The following is a 14119-nucleotide window of genomic DNA, read 5'->3' as shown; positions in this document are numbered from 1 at the left end:
CTAGATCTACCCAAATCACGGGCGTTAGATTCTATGACGATCTATTAGATCAACCTAAAGGGCAATCCCATTCTGAGGAGGGTTTCACCACCTTATGCGAGCAGGTCAAGGTCACTACCAGGCAGAAGGCGGTGTGGAACCATTGTCCCTGCTATGGACAGAAAGACTATGGGGGACGGGGATGAAATTGAGTCTGGGGTTTCACAGTTTCCCTGGTTAGAGAAAGGAGAAGCCAGACCACAGTATATACCTTGGCCACAGATGTATAAGGATAATCTAAGGTGTAAACTCCCGAATGTAACCTCTGGCTCTGGGAAATGAATACATGAATTTGAGAAAATGACAGGAGAGAACACGTTAGCTGTAGGGGGCATTAAGGGTATCCAAGTCGCTATCCTTGGGGAGAGAGCTGATGATGTTTGGTCAAGAGCAGGGTATTCGAGTGTTACCGTGTTGAGCACTGCTCATGATGGAGCACCCTTTAATAACTGTAGGGCGGCAGTCTGGAAAGCGCTCAGAATGCTCTATCCGGATACGTCATATATGGGAGCTAGAAGGCCTAAAAAGAGGCAGGAAGGGGATGATCCTCTTGCTTACATTCAGAATTTTCAGGAACAATGGAGTTTGGAGACTTGCGAGCTGCGGGGGAAATCTATACCTGTATTTTATCATATACTATGCCAAGGGCTGCCAGAGCCAGTGCAGAAGCAGCTCAAGAAATTGGTGGGTATGGAAGCAAAACCATGGTCAGAAATTCAGCTGATCATTGCGCATAATTGCAGACTTTTGCAAGAGAAGAATCGGAAAAAAGATCACACTAGGAAAGGCGAAGAGGCAAAATTAGTGCAGAAAAAAGCCATTAAAGGGGCAATGTGGCTAGTGGAGATGGGTCAGGTTCGCAGCAAGCAGCAGGCATACCACAGGTGAATAACCGATGGCAGTTTGATCAAGGTAATAATGGATTCGTACCATGAGGTAGGAGAAACTTTCGAGGCAGAGGATTTCAGAATAATTAGGGACTAATTACCAGAATAACCAAGTTGGGTTTCAAAACACGCAGAATGATAGTGAAGGCATGCAGGACGGGCAAATTAGGAGGCCTCCTCCTGTATGTTGGACATGTGGTATGTCAGGATACCTTGCAGGGATGTGTAGAAGGCAGGGGTTTGTGCAAAATGGGTAATTTTCAAGAGGGGGGACTGCATATCCGCCTGCATACACTCAACAGACTGGAGATGGGTTTGCTCAAAATCAGATAGTGCAGCAAACACAAGCGCCGAGAGTACAGCCAGATGTACAAACGCAGCGAACAATAATGAATCCGCTGCAAGGGCAGTCACAGCATTCACCCAAGCAGATACAGCAAGGCACGGACACAGGACAATTGATGTCTCCTAGGATAGGGGGTGTCACTGTTGATGGAGGGAATCTTTTCACAGGTACAGGGATGAGAATGTATCAACAATAGGACAGCACACTGGGAGACTTGATGTGTTTGTTACTATCTGTAATACCCAATCCTCAAGAGGAATCAAGGGTTGACCTTAATATATGGGGCAAATCCTTTTCTTTTTTAGTAGACACGGGTGCAACACGCTTATGTATACGAGGGGGGAAATTTACAATGTCTGGAAATGCCATGAATACTCAAGGTTTTACAGAAGCTACAAATAGAGTTCCTTTTACTGAAAAAATGACCAGTGGAGAATGTGACGTGTCTGTGCCATTATTATATTCAAGACAGACACATGTCAATATACTAGGTGGAGATTTAATGACAAAGTTGAATGTGACGATTTCGTTCACTGATGAAGGCATAGTGTGTTCAACGCCAGGAATACATTATTTAAACGTGAGTGAGTTTATTATGGCATTTGTAGGGCAAGTGACCATAAGTGGAGTGTCAATAGAACCAGAAGTTTTTTTACTATGGGGTACGCATTGTGTTAACATGGCTACCAGATTTAGTGGGAAGAACTATGAGAATACCTGATTCATTTTTATTCAGGCCAAAGATTCCTATGGATGAAGAGGAAGGACAAGTCTTTCCTTTAAAATTACAAGCAGCCATAGTACAAGGAGAAATGGCTTTACTTGATGTAACTGATTATGAAAGGTAGACAATGGTGGACAGTGATTGCTCACTGACGAGGATATATTTAGAGACCATCCGTCAGATTGCAAAGTAGAATTTGAAATGAGTATTACTTATTGGGTACAAGCAATCAGGCGCAAGGTTCCTCAAAAAATGATGCTAACATTGAAACATCCTGAGTTTTTCGATGAGGATATGGCAAAGGTGCCAGCTTCATTGTGGACAACAGGCCCCTATGACGTAGGCCTATTGAAGGGGGCTGGAGAAGTAAAGATTAAATCCAAAGCACAAGTAATTATACCTCGAGCACGACAGTATCCCATGTCTCGAGAGGCAGATGAAGGTATTTTCAAGACGATATCCGCCATGATGGTACAGGGTATTTTAGTGACGTCAGAGTCACAGTGTAATATGTCAGTGTATCCGATCAAAAAAAGTAAAGGGGGTTGTGGTGTTTAATTCAAGATCTTTGCCTGATTAACCAGATTGTAGAGGCCGAGTTCCTTCTAGTTCCTAATCCTTCAACAATCTTATGTAGCATCCCTGTTGAGGTACGATATTTTATGGTGATTGACTTGAAAAATGTGTTTTTCTCAATCCCATTGCATAAGGATTCTCAAGATCTGATGTAATTTACATTTCGTCAGACTAAGATAAAAAGCACAAGATTATCTCAGGGGTACTGTGAGTCTCCATCGATTTTCAATAGAGTCCTGCAGATGGACTTAAGCAATATCGATTTGGAAAGTATTGTGTTGCAATGCACAGATGACATATTTGTCTGCAGCACCTCAGAGGAAGAGTGCAGACACGATTCAGTTCGACTGATGATTATTCAAGCAGAGAAAGGATATAACGTAGACAAGGAGAAAGTGCAGAATTGTCAAGAAGAATTGTTATGCATAGGTCAGTTAATTTTGCATGAAGGAAAAAAGGTTACTCCAGAGAGAGCTGAGGCTATTTTGAAAACAGTAAAGCCACACACGATAAAGCACATGCAAAGATTTTTGGGACTATGTAATTATGTGAGAGCATGGGTCTTTGACTACAGTTCATACATAAGGACCTTGTTGCAAGCTCTGAAGAAAGCACAGGCAACTCAGGAAAACATTGTCTGGACTGAAGATATGGAAGAAGGGTTTGATGAGTTGTAAAAAGCAATCTGCACAGCTCCAGTTTTAGGGATTCCCAATTATGCTGAAGAATTCTTTTTGTTTTCACACACGAATGGAACTGTTATGACAGCAGTACTTAAGCAGAGAACCACGTTGGGGTACAAGCCCCTCGCATATTACAGTGGGATTTTGGACCAAGTGATGAGGGGTCACTTTATTTATTTATTTATTATTACATTTGTAAGGCACGCCTAACCCTTGGGCATCTGGGCGCAACAATCTTAAGAACATGGTTACAGAGACAACAACTTATGTCATGACCCTTACCCGTGGCCCTCACTGGCAAGTCAGCCTTCCAGTTAGGGCCAGGTCAAAGGCCTTAAAACCTCATCCAGGACTCTCTTGGAGTCAGTCAGTCCTGGCGCCTTTGGCCTTTGGCGCCAGGCTCATAACCATCATGAAGACCAACATTAGAATGGGACTATTTACTTGGGACTATTTAACTTGGGGGGTTCAGCCAACATGGAGGCACACGCATAGCTCAGTTGCAAGGAACTGAGCTATGCGGTCTAGTCTTTTGGGTGTGGCAGGCCTGGGACTACTTTACCTGGACTACTTTGGGTGTGGCTGGCAGGGGTGTTGCTAGGTCTGGAAAAGACCCGGGGCTATGCTGATGTCTGAACTGTCGGGATTGGGGGCTAGTTAGCCTTTAGCTTGTAGCTCCTGAAATTCTATCCGGGGCTACAACCAAAAGATATGGGGCTATAGTCCCCTTAGCCCCCCCTAGCAACACCTCTGGTGGCAGGCCTGGGACTATTTTACCTGGACTACTTTACCTGAGACTATTTAAACCACACCCAAACAGCAGAACACGCTTCGCATTATTCTGCTGTGGGCAGCGTAACGCTCACTGTGTTCAGTTCTTTGATGCCAGCTTACCTGAAACCAAGGACCTGCAGAGAGAGAGAAAGAACACTACGAAACTTAACTGGAACAGTATCCTCTCTTCAAGTCATCGCCGACTTCAGTTCCACTCACCTGAAGGTACAAACTTCATCATCCAGCACCGCATGCATCCTGGAATACCATAATCTGGAAAGAGGAGAAAGAAAGACAGCATTAGTAAGTGTTTACTCATGTTTCCTCCCGAACGAAGAAAGCCACACAATTCTTACCTGGGTAGTCACCTCCTGGTCAGTATCATTGCTGGAACATTACGGCGCTCGTCGAGGAACATCGCCACCTGCAAGGATAGAAAAGACACAGGTTAGCAATATAAAAGGCGAAACAGTGCAGCGCATCGCACATTACTCGCCGGATAGCATCGCGCACACCACGCTTTCGCCTACCAATCCATGCTAATCTTCAAACTGCATGACAACACCAAAATACCTTTCCATACCTAAAAGGAAAGAAGCAAGACATTATTATTCGAACTAAGAGGAACATAAGAACTGCATGTAAAGATTGTAAAGCAGCAAACCTATGGAGTCACAGCAGACCTGGATTCCCACAGGGGGGCTTGCACCAGTGAAGTAACTTGGTCGCTGCTCGCCCCCCACATCTACGCGCCCCTGCCACAAGGAGCAGGATGGAGAATCCACCTTTTACAATATTAAGGTGAGGAGAAGGCCCAAGGGGGAGGAAGGAGTTGAGGCCAAGGGAGGTGGGAAAACATAAGACAATCTGGTATTGAATCCAGCTCTCCTATATTGCAGACCCATCTTTAACCAGAGGCCTTACCAAGCGACCGGGAGAGGGTTCGAGAGTGCAAATCATCCAACCAGGGCTGGGTGGCGTCCCCGTGGATACCATGTGAGCGTAACAGAATGTGAAGCCTGAATAATATTATCCACCTGGGCATCATGGAGACTTCAGAGATTGACCCGTTAGCTCAGTTGTTGGAGCAGTTACGCGCTGAAGTACATTCAGCCAGGCAAGAAACCAATGCTCTTAGGAGGGATTTCATTGTTACTAAGGATCGTACCAACGGAATAAGTAGACAATTGCTCCAATCACAGGCAGGACAGACCCCATTGCCTGGTAACATTCCGCCAGCACCTGTACCAACTTCTTCTACCAATCGAGGACAAATAACCCTTCCTGGGGCAGTTCCTTTAGCTCCATCTGAACGATTTACAGGGGACCCCAAGAAGTATGCAACGTTCATGAACCAGTGTCGTCTTCATTTCCTTTGCAGACCTGGGGCTTTTCCTAACGACAAAGCGCGGGTTTCTTTTGTTTTGTTATATCTGAGCGGCAGTTCTGCAGATTGGTCGGTACCATTATTAAGTCAGGGTGACCCGTTGTTACATGACTTTGGGGGTTTCCAGATGGAAATGGAAAAACGATTTGCTCGTCATAACCAAGGCCAAGCATTAGACAACAAAAATGTGTCACTCCGTCAAGGAAGTCAAGACTTGCTTACATATATAGCAACATTTAACAGACTAGTCGTTGAAGCTGTGTGGCCTGAGGAAAAAAGGACCACACTATTTCATCGGGGTCTACGAGGGGAACTAAAGGATGTCCTTGCTCAAGTGGTTAGCCCACCTAAAGACTGTGCAGAATCCATTAACCTTGTGGTGCAATTAGATCACAGATTACAAGACCGAAAGCGGACCGGATAAGGTTAGACACTCAAGCTGTGTATGTCCGGTCAAAGGATAATGTTCCACGTACATTTGAAAACACAATAGAACCCATGCAAATCGGATGTGTGCGGCCCTCTTTAACTAAAACTGAAAGAGACAAGAGAAGGCAACAGCAATTATGCTTATATTGCAGAAAATCAGGCCACTTCCTCAAAGAATGTCCAGAGAAACCACCAAGGAGAACTGTTGGAGCCACAGAGAAGGAAGATAATAACAAGGAGTCGGAAAACTACCAATCCCGGCAAGCGTAGTGGTCCACTTGTCGAGCGAGAAGGATGAGCCACAGACCTCACACTTTGCATTACCAGTAATTTTGATCAATCACCAACAACCATCTCGGATGCATGCTGTCAAAGCAGACATAGACAGCGGAGTAGTTGGGAATTATGTAGACCAAGATCTGGCAGCAGAGATGTGGCTTACTGAAAAAGTTACTACTGTTGATGGGACAGAAATAGCTTCCGGACCAGTAACCCAATGTACAGCAGCTCTAACTCTACTGTGCCAGGATGGACACTGAGAATCTTTAGTATTCGATCTCATCAAAGCTCCTCGGTTTCGACTAATCTTAGGGATGCCATTGTTGGTAGCTCGCAACCCTCTAATAGATTGACGTACCAAGAAGTTGGCCTTTTCCGATGATTGTGCTTGCACCTGTTATTACCAAGAAAAGGGGAAAACAGACTTATGTACATCTGCTACTCCCAGTACGGCAGCGATTGTACTAGGTGTGACTAGTACTCTACCAAATGAATACCAAGATTTTCAAGACGTGTTCCAGAAACCACAAGCCAATACACTACCACCGCGCAGGCCCTACGATTGTCAGATCGACCTCATACTTGGTGCGCAAATTCCTTGTGGCTGAATCTATGCATTTACTGAACCAGAAAACCTCCATTTGAAATCTTATCTTGATCAGAACCTGGCAAATGGATTTATCCGCCCGTCTAAATCACTGTCAGCCAGACCCTAATTCTTTGTACCAAAGAAGGAAGGAGATTTGAGGACTTGCATCGACTATCGCGCATTAAACCAGATCACAGTAAAAAACTGTTATCCACTGCCTTTTATTCCCGAATTATTGGATCAAGTCAAAGACGCCCAAATCCATACCAAACTGGACCTTAGGGGGGCGTACCATCTTGTTCAAGTGAAGAAAGGAGACAAATGGAAAACCGCCTTTCGTACCAAATACGACTTGTATGAATACCAGGGAATGCCTTTTGGACTTTGCAATGCTCCTGCTGCATTGCAGTACTTTATGAATGATGTTTTGCAGAGTTAATCGACGTTTGCGACCTGGTTTACATTGATGACATCTTAGTGTATTCTGCTACAAAAGAAGACCATGTCAGGCATGTCTGCTCCATCCTTACTAAACTCCGCCAACATAAACTGTATGCTTAACTTGAAAAATGCTCTTTTCATGTCACCGAAGCGGAGTTCCTCGGTTTTATCCTAACACCAAAAGGTATCAGAATGGATAGGCACAAGGTAGATGCCATTCTTAACTGGCCATCACCAACTTAATTTAAAGGAATCCAGAGTATGTTGGGCTTTGCAAATGTTTACCACCGATTCATCCCAGATTTTTCCCAAATCGTGCATCTAATTACATCACTATTGAGAAAAAACAATAAAAAGTTCCATTGGACCGAAGAAGCAGCGAAGGCCTTTCAAGAACTTAAGAAAAAATTCACTTCTGCTCCAGTTCTACGGCATCCTCATCCAGATCTCCCTTATATAGTTGAAACAGATGCCTCTAGCATGGCTATGGGAGCTGTTCTCTCACAAAGGGACCCAGGAACTGGCCAGTTACACCCTGTGGCCTTCTGGTCACAAAAATTCTCACCTCCCGAACTCAACTATGCTATAACAGACAAAGAGCTCTTGGCTATAAAATCTGCTTTCAAGGCATGGTGACACTATCTCCTTGGTGCTAGACATACTGTCATGGTCATAACTGATCATCAAAACCTGCAATATCTAAAAACAGCAAAGGCTCAATCATCCCATCAACTGCTGTGGGCTCTTTTCTTAACTGAATATGATTTTGTGATCACTTACCGGCCAGGAGTCCGGAATGGAAAGGCAGACGCCTTGTCCGCGTGGTGTTGATGAAAAGGTATACATAACTCCAGATCAAGTAGCCATCTTTCCAGAAGACAAACTCCTGGGTCTTACGACAACATTGACACAGGGTGAACTCCAAAAAAAGATCCAACTCTTAATGGATCCCACTCTCTCACAAGAGTGGTGTACTCAAGGAGAACATTACACCATTCAAAACCAGTTACCATATTTTAGGAACCGTCTATACCTACAAGTAAAGATTTACAAGAGCAGGTTATTTCGGGTTGTCATGACTCCCTGATTGAAGGTCATCCTGGAATTGCCAAAACTCTAGCTAAAGTAAAACGAAACTATTGGTGGCCCACATGGCGTAAATACATCATCCAATGTATCCAATCTTGTGGTCTAGATGCACAAAACAAGTCCCAAAAGCAGAAACCATCTGGTCTTCTCCAACCATTGGAAATTCCTCCGCACCATGGCACACACTGTCCCTTGATTTCATTACAGATCTACCTTCCAGTCAAGGATTCAACACCATCTTAGTAATTGTAGACTTGTTTTCTAAAATGGCACACTTTCTTCCTTTTAATGGTTTTCCAACTGCATCCAGTTTAGCAAAAGTATTCCTGGAGGAAATCGTACGGCTACATGGCTTTCCATCGGTCTTGATCTCAGAACAAGGTAGTCAGTTCGTATCCAACTTCTGGTGGAAATGCTGTTCAATGGCCCAAATTGACATTTGACTATCCACAAGTCATCATCCTCATACAGATGGCCAAACAGAAAGAACAAACCAAACCCTCAAGCAATACTTTCGTTGCATGTTACATCAAGTGGAAAGAAATTGGAAGGACTTGTTATGGTTAACTGAATATGCCTATAATAATTCATTACATACCAGCACTGGACAAACCCCTTTCTACACTATAAATGGTAGACATCCACATACTTCAGAATTGGATCTCCCAACCCCTTTGGAAATGCCAGTGGTTAAAACCCTACATACAACTATTTCCCAGACCTTCAAAGAATCATCAGAACATTTACTCCAAGCCAAGAACAGACAAAGGAAATTTGCTGACCAACATCGTAGTAAAGCCCCCGATTATCAAATTGGAGACATGGTCTGGTTAGGATCAAAATATGTGCCCATAAAAGGGACTCAGACCTTTCGTCCCCGATATCTGGGACCTTATTCTATTGAATCCATAATAAGTCCAGTGGCCGTTAAATTAGCCCTACCACACACTATCCAGATTCATCCTGTGTTTCACGTATCACTCCTGAAACCGTTACAACCTGGTACTCTGGTTACAACACCACCAAAACCAGTATTAGTTGACAGAGAACCAGAGTTTGAAGTAAAGGATATTCTAGACTCAAAATACACCAGAACCAAACTATACTACTTAGTTGATTGGAAGGGATATGGCCCACAAGACAGATCATGGGAACCTAGTGAATACATCCATGTACCTCGCTTAATTAAAAGGTTCCATCAGAATTACCCAGCCAAACCAGGACCAGACAGAGGTGCCACCAGTAGAGGGGCCTTGGGGGGGGGTGCTGTCATGACCCTTACCGCTGGCCCTCACTGGCAAGTCAGCCTTGCAGTTAGGGCCAGGTCAAAGGCCTTAAAACCTCATCTAAGGCTCTCTTTGAGTCAGTCCTGGCGGCTTTGGCGCCAGGCTCAGAACCATCATAAAGACCAAATTTAGAATGGGGCTAATTACTTGGAATTATTTAACTTGGGGGTTCAGCCAACATGGAGGCACACACATAGCTCCATTACAAGGAACTGAGCTATGCGGTCTAGTCTTTTGGGTGTGGCAGGCCTGAGACTACTTTACCTGGACTACTTTGGGTATGTCAGGCCTGGGACTATTTTACCTGGACTACTTCACCTGAGACTATTTAAACCACACCCAAACAGCAGAACACGCTTCGCGTTATTCTGCTGTGGGCAGCGTAACGCTCACCGTGTCCAGTTCTTTGATGCCAGCTTACCTGAAACCAAGGGCCTGCAGAGAGAGAGAAAGAACACTACGAAACTTACCTGGAACAGTATCCTGTCTTCAATCCATCGCCGACTTCAGTTCCACTCACCTGAAGGTACGAACTTCATCATTCGGCACTGCATGCATCCTGGAATACCATAACCTGGAAAGAGTAGAAAGAAAGACAGCATTAGTAAGCGTTTACTCACGTTTCCTCCCAAATGAAGAAAGCCACACAATTCTTACCTGGGTAGTCATCTCCTGGTCAGTATCATTGCTGGAACATTATGGCTCTCGGCGTACTGCAACCTGCAAGGAGAGAAAAGACACAGGTTACCAATATGATGGGCGAAACAGCGCTGCGCATCGCGCATTACTCACCGGACAGCATCTCGCACACCGCGCTTTCGCCTACCAGCCCATGCACATCTTCAAACTGCATGACAACACCAAAATACCTTTCCATACCTAAAAGGAAAGAAGCAAGACATTATTATTCGAACTAAGAGGAACATAAGAACTACATATAAAGACTGTAAAGCAGCAAACCTACGGAGTCGCAGCAGGTCTGGATTACCACGGGGGGGCTTGCACCAGTGAAGTAACTTGGTCGCAGCTTGCCCCCCACATTGCCCCCCACATCTACGTGCCCCTGCCATGAGGAGCAGGACAGAGAATCCACCTTTTACAATATTAAGGTGAGGAGAGGGCCCAAGGGGGAGGAAGGAGTTGAGGCCAAGGGAGGTGGGAAAACATAAGACAAACTGGTATTGAATCCGGCTCTCCTATATTGCAGACCCATCTTTAACCAGTGGCCTTACCAAGGGACCGGGAGAGGGTTCAAGAGTGCGAATCATCCAACTCGGGGTGGGTGTCGTCCCCGTGGATACCAGGTGAGCGTAACACTTAAGAGATTGGTTACAGGTTTGACTTAAGGAAGTGGTTACATGAAATGCAGATCATAAATAGGCATGCTTAAAGAATATGGTTACAGGGTAGACCTAGTAGCCCTTAGGTGGCTAGGTAAACAGATTTAAGGAAATGGTTGAGAGATTAGTTATGGATTTTGGCAGGTTTAAGAATATGGTTACAGGTAATGCAGATCATAGAGAAGCATGCTTAAGTATATGGTTGCAGGATAGCGTGGCAGAAGTGGGTTTGGGCTTAGTGTTGCCACATTGTGTCACTTTATGCGTATGGTTGTATGTCTTGTGGAGACGTACGTGGGGTGTAGTTCCTGGTGCAGGTAGGTGGGTACTGGTCATAATGTGTTACCTACAGGAGAGAGGGTGTAATTTTATGTCTTGAGTAAAGAACCAGGTTTTTAGTTTTTTGCGAAAGGAGAGTAGGGCTGGGTCCAGTTGTATCTCCAGTGGCAGGGTGTTCCAGTATTTGGCTGCCATTACGTGGAAACTTGAGCCACCTGCGTGAGTATTTTAAATTTAATCCGGTCCTTCACTGTTATCCAGTGAATGTTTCTTCTGGTGGAGGAGATATGTTCTGATTTGGAAATGTTTAATGCTGCTCTTATGGCATTATTTTCCACTGTTTGGAGTTTCTGGATGTTTTTGCATGAGGAGCCTGAAAAGATGGCGGTGCAGTAGTCAACTCTGGAAAGGATAAGTGCTCTTGCCAGGGTGATTCGGTTTTCTTCTGTGAGGTAGGGTCTACAGGCCATGATAAGTTTGGCTGTGTAGGCAGATGCTGATGTAATAGCATTGACTTGCCGTGTGAGAGTGAGTGAGGAATCTAGAAAGACTCCTAGGGTGTTAACGTCTTTGGCGGTGGGGATAATGTTTCCATCTATGTTAAAGGATTGGTACAGTGGTGAGATATTTTTGAATTTCACTTGGCTGCCCAGAATGAGGATCTGTGTTTTGTCGTCATTAAGACATAGCTCATTCTGGGCCATCCATGCTTGGATTGTATGGTAGATTGCATTTAGGGCATTTGTGTCTGTGACGTAGTCTCCTGTGATTGGAATAAGTATTTGGGTTTCGTCTGCATAGTTTGTGTATGTGACGCCCAAATAGTCCAGTTTGTCGAAGAGAGGCTTCGTAAAAGCGTTGTACATGGTGGGAGAAACACATGATCCTTGGGGGACTCCACAAGTGACTGGTGCGGGGCTAGCAGCTGCTATAGAGGAGAAGACTCTCATCATACTGTTAGTGAGGAATGATTTAATCCATGCTATGGCATTGTTGGACTTTCCTTGTCAACAATCTTTGGCAGCCGCCGCGTTCGCCATTGAGAAGGCTGCATGCAAAGTAATGGGGTGTTACATCACATTATTTGTTGAACATACATTGTTTGCCATTTTGGAGAAAACTAATGGCACGTTGACTTCTCAAAGGGCTTCTGCCTATGAGGTAGTCATATCAAATCCAGCAATTAAGAGAGTTAGTTGCAGAATAGTGAACATGTTTATAGCAGAACCACTGGCAGAAGACGAGCATGCACATGATTGCTCGAACTATAAGGAATTCTATGATGAACTCCTGAGGATGAAGAAAAATGCGTTGGCAGCTGGGGAGATTCTTTTTATTGATGGTTCTTCAAGAATTGATCAAATTGATGAACAGAGATATACATGTGCCGCTGTGGTGAAGCACAGGGTCAATGGGAAGTTTGAAGTATTAATAAGTACACAACTACCGTCTCACTTTTCAACACAGGCTGCAGAATTAGTGGCGCTGATTGTTACGCTCAAGAATCATGCAGACCAGGAAGTAACCGTGCACAGTGACTCCACCTATGTGATGTTGACAGTGCATGCAGGGCTGGCACGTTGGAAAAGGAGGGGCTACCTCCGAGCGGATGGCACTCCAGTGCAACATGCCACCTTATTGTAGCCATCACAGTTCTTAAATGCGCAGCGCACACTAAAAGGGCAGACTTTATCTCACGTAGAAATCAAGCAGCATACGAGGAAGTCAAACGTTTTGCATATTCAGAGAGCATCATGAAGTTTGACACGCCTAATGTCAATGAAAGTATGTTGGTGATGATAAGTGTGTCTGATTGTTATAACAATTTGTCTAAGACTCAGTTAGTCGAAATTCGTGGGGAAACACTTCAGGATGAGAAAGACCTGTGGACACAGAGGGGATGTTCTTTAAGCCCTTCCGAAGCATTGTGGCAACAAGACAGCACTGGTAAACCATTGATGCCTGTTGCCTTATTAAGGGTAGCGTTAGAACAGGTACACTACCCTGTGCATGTTCCTAGAGAGATCCTTGCCGCAACAATAGCAGAGGACTGGTTTGTGCCAAATTTAGTAGAACACGTTGCATTTTATGAAGTGAACTGCATCATATGTCAAATGTTTACTGCTGGGCACACATTGCGTACAGTTAGAGGAGTTATTCCTAGACCTAATGGTCCTTTTCAGCATTTACATATCTACTATGTCGACATGTTGCAAGTCTGTAAAGGATACAGATATATCATTGTAGTGGTATGTCCCTTTTCAAGGTGGATTGAGGCTGGTCCATGTACACATCCAGATTCCACCTGTGCAGTGAAATTTCTAGTAAGAGAACTGTTTCCTAGATGGGGAATATGTGAAGTATTAAGATTTGATAATGACCCTCATTTTGTCACTAAAGTCTTTGAACAGATAAGCTTGTTGCTCAGTATAAGGCACACGTTTTCATCGGCTTATCACCTGCAAGCGAACGGCATCTGTGAGAGACTCAACGGCCTGCTTGAAGAAAGAATAGCCAAATTGAAGCTAACCCTGAGGAAAGGATGGTTGTATTGCCTACCACTGGCATTTTATGTGTTGAGAAATCAGCCAGGTTCCGAACACCACCTTACGCCCATGAAATAGTAACATGGAGGCGGATGAGGACACCCCTTTCACCTCCATCTAGAACTAGAAGTGATGCCCAGTTGACAGCAGAATTGTTACAAAATGAGTTACGTGATTACTTAACATGCATGACTTCAAGTGTCTCTGTCATTTCAGATTAGCACAAACGCAAGGGGTATGGGGGACAGAACACAGAAGGAGATGTAACAGCAACCGGAACTGGAAGACATCAAGCAGAGTTGGAGTCACAGATGGTCTGGACCCGACATAAGGGCACACAGACCAGTGAAGCAACTAGGTTCACGGAACGCCCACACCAACCACGCGCCCCTGCACAAAGACACAGGACGGAGAGTTCAACGCAC

Source organism: Ambystoma mexicanum, chromosome 6p, assembly GCF_040938575.1.
Source record: "Ambystoma mexicanum isolate Mex_15411 chromosome 6p, UKY_AmexF1_1, whole genome shotgun sequence".
NCBI lineage: Eukaryota > Metazoa > Chordata > Amphibia > Caudata > Ambystomatidae > Ambystoma > Ambystoma mexicanum.
This window is presented reverse-complemented; position numbering follows the sequence as displayed.